This window comes from Panulirus ornatus, chromosome 20, assembly GCF_036320965.1.
Source record: "Panulirus ornatus isolate Po-2019 chromosome 20, ASM3632096v1, whole genome shotgun sequence".
NCBI classification, from domain to species: domain Eukaryota; kingdom Metazoa; phylum Arthropoda; class Malacostraca; order Decapoda; family Palinuridae; genus Panulirus; species Panulirus ornatus.
In genome coordinates this window covers 22412271-22416160 of record NC_092243.1, presented here as the reverse complement: position 1 = coordinate 22416160, position 3890 = coordinate 22412271, and positions in this window count along the sequence as shown.

The window sequence follows — 3890 nt, the reverse complement described above, 5'->3', positions numbered from 1 at the left end:
TGAAAAACCCTATGGCCTCCCCGATCTCCAAAACAATCGGCTGGCGCCAATCAAAAGAAAAGTTTACTTTGAAGCACTGAGGGCAACGCAAAAGACTTAGGTGATCGGCTGGAGCCAATTACGAAAAAAGCAAACCGAAACTATACTTGGAAATCAATTGGACTCGAAAAACTTTAACGGATTCGTCTGCTGCTAACCAGAAAAGAAATTATAAACTGAAGATTTTATTCAATGCACCCTGGACACGCCAAATACCCTATGAAAAACTCTCACGAAACAACAAAAAATAGCCCAAACTGGTGCTTTACTTTCAAACCCTGTAATACACTGTAAACAAAAATAGAATCGTTTACCGCGGTATGCATAGAAGTACCAATCTAAAGCTTAAATTTTGAAGCCTGTATTAGCCACGTCAGACACGAATAGCATGCTCTAACGCCAGTTGAAATAAAGTTCCCAAAATGAAGCCTTATTTTCAAGTCCTCCAAGCTACCCCAAACCTAACTAGAATCGTCTGGCGCCAGCCACACAATAATTGACGATGAGCAGCTGTATTTCGTAGTTCATTAAGCCACACAAACACAAAATTGAATGGTTTAGCAACACCCATAAACCAAAATACAATCATCTTTTACCGAAAAAAAGACAATAATATCAATCTGAGGCCCGACTTTGAAGCAACAATGGGCCAAGTCGATAACCAATAAAATCGTCTGACACTGGCCAAAACAAATCACACCAAAACATAAGCATTTTCTCAAGCTCTCTGGGCTACTTCGTAGCCCAATATAATCATTTGATGAAATAAAGAACAAAATTTCCAGAGGGAAGCTTTACTTTGAAGCGCCTTGGGAATTGAAAAACCATAAGTGAATTGTCTAACGACAGCCACAAAAACAGTCACTAAGGAAAGCTCTACTTTGAAGACACTTCTGCCACAACAACTCCCAAGGAAAACGTCTGTAGGATCCAGAACAAATGTTCCAAACTGAAGCTAAATTTGTATCTGTCTATCGTCAACCAGAAGAAAACTTCTAAGCTGCAGTTTTGCTTTGAACGCCCATGGGCTACGCAAAACCAGAATACATTCGTCTGCCGCCAGCATTAAGAAATGTCCCAAGAAGACTCATTTTCAATCTCTATGAGCCAAGCCAAACCTCGATGGAATCATAAGGGCTGGACAGATTAAAAGTCAAATACCAAAGCTATGTATTGGAGCCCCTTGAGCAACGTTAAAAACCAAGAACATATTGTAGTGCAAGCAAAAAGAAAGATAAGTAAAGTTGTAATTTGAAGGGCCGTGGGTCACGCCATTGCAGAGTGTAATCATCTATTACAGGATTAGAAGAACACTTCCAAAGTGACACATTACTAAAAAACCCTGTGGCCTCGCCGATCTCCAAAACAATCGGCTGGCGACAATCAAAAGAAAAGTTTACTTTCAAGCCCTGAGGACAACGCAAAAATATTAAAGGCTCGGATGGGGCAAGTTAGGAAAAAAACAAACTGAAACAATACATGGAAATCCATGGGCCTTGAGAATCGTAGACAGATTCGTCTGCTGGTAATGAGAAAAGAAATTATAAACTGAAGATTTAATTCAATACACCCTGGACACGCAAAATAACCGATGAAAAACTATCACGATAACCACAAAAAATAGCCCAAAGTGATTCTTTACTTTCAAACCCTGTAATACACGGTAAACCAGAATAGAATCATTTACCGTGGCATGCATAGAAGTACCAAACTAAAGCTTAAATTCTGTAGCCTGCAATAGCCACGTCAGACACGAATAGCATCCTTTAACACCAGTTGAAATAAAATTCCCAAAATGAAGCCTTACTTTCAAGCCTTCCAAGCTACCCCAAACCTCACTAGAATTGTCTGGCGCCAGCCACACAATAATTGACGATGAGAAGCAGTATTTCGAAGTTCCTTAAGCCACAAAAACACAAAATTGAATTGTTTAGCAACAGCCATAAGCAAAAATACAATCATCTTTTACCGAAACAAGATATTATTATCAATCTGAGGCCCGACTTTGAAGCAACCATGGGCCAAGTCGATAACCAATAACATCGTCTGACACTGGTCTGAACAAAACAACAAAACATAAGCATTTTCTCAAGCTATCTGCGCTATTCGAAGCCCAATATAATCATTTGATGAAATACAGAACAAAATTTCCAAAGGGAAGCTTTACTTTGAAGCCCCTTGGAAAGTGAAAAACCATGAGTGAATTGTCTAACGACAGCCACAAAAACAGTCACTAAGAAAAGCTCTACTTTGACCATTGTGCAACGACAAATCCAAAGGAAAACGTCTGTAGGATCCACAACAAATATTCCAAACTGAGGCTGAACTTTGAAGCTCTCTATCGTCAATCAGAAGAGAAGTTTTAAACTGAAGTTTTGCTTTGAACGCCCGTGGGCTACGCCAACCCCGAATACAATCGTCTGACGCCAGCATTAAGAAAAGTCCCAAGAAGAAGACTCATTTTCAATCTCTGTGAGACAAACAAAACCTCGATGAAATCATAAGGGCCTGAGAGATTAAAAGTCCCATACCAAAGCTATGCATTGGAACCCCTTGGGCAACGTTGAACCCCAAGGAAATTATCTTGTGCAAGCTAAAAGAAAAATAATTAAAGGTGTACTTGAAGGGCCGTGGGTCACGCCATTGCATAGTATAATCGTCTATTACAGGATCAGAGAAACACTTCAAAAGTGACACTTTACTGAAAAAACCCTGTGGCCTCGCCGATCTCCAAAACAATCGGCTGAGGCCAATCAAAAGAAAAGTTTACTTTGAAGCACTGTGGGCAACGCAAAAGCCTTAGAGGATCGGCTGGAGCCAGTTTGGATAAAAGCAAACTGAAACAACACTTGGAAATCCATGGGCCTTGGAAAACGTAACGAGATTCGTCTGCTGGTAATCAGAAAAGAAATTATAAACTGAAGATTTTATTCAATGCACCCTGGACACGCAAAATACCCGATGAAAAACTCACGCAAACCGCAAAAAACAGCCCAAACTGGTGCTTTTCTTTCAAAACATGTAATACACGGTAAACCACAATAGAATCGTTTACCGCGGCATGCATAGAAGTACCAAACTAAAGCTTAAATTTTGAGGTGTGCAATAGCCACGTCAGACACGAATGGCATCCGCTGATGCGAGTTGAAATAAAATTCCCAAAATGAAGCTTATTTTCAAGCCTTCCAAGCTACCCCAAACCTCACTAGAATCGTTTGGCGCCAGCCACACAATAATTGACAATGAGAAGCTTTATTTCGAAGTTCCTTAAGCCACATAAACACAAAATCGAATTGTTTAGCAACAGCCATAAACATACAATCATCTTTCGCCAAAAAAAGATAATTTTATCAATCTGAGACCTGACATTGAAGCAACCATGGGTCAAGTCGATAACCAATAAAATCGCCTGACACTTGCCAAAACAAGACACCCAAACAAGCATTTTCTCAAGGTATCTGGGCTACTTCGAATCCCAATATAATCATTTGATGGAATACAGAAAAAAATTTCCAGAGGGAAACTTTACTTTGAAGCCCCTTCGGAAGTGGAAAACCAAAAGTGAATCGTCTAAAGACAGCCACAAAAATAATCACTAAGAAAAGCTCTACTTTGAAGACCCTTGTACCACGACAACTCCCAAGGAAAACGTCTGTAGGATCCAGAACAAATGTTCCAAACTGAGGCTAAACTTTGAAGCTCTCTATCATCAACCAGAAGAAAAGTTTCAAACTGAAGTTTTGCTTTGAACGCCCGTGGGCTACGCCACCCCCGAATACAATCGTCTGACGCCAGCATTAAGAAAAGTCCCAAGAAGAAGACTCATTTTCAATCTCTGTAAGCCAAACAAA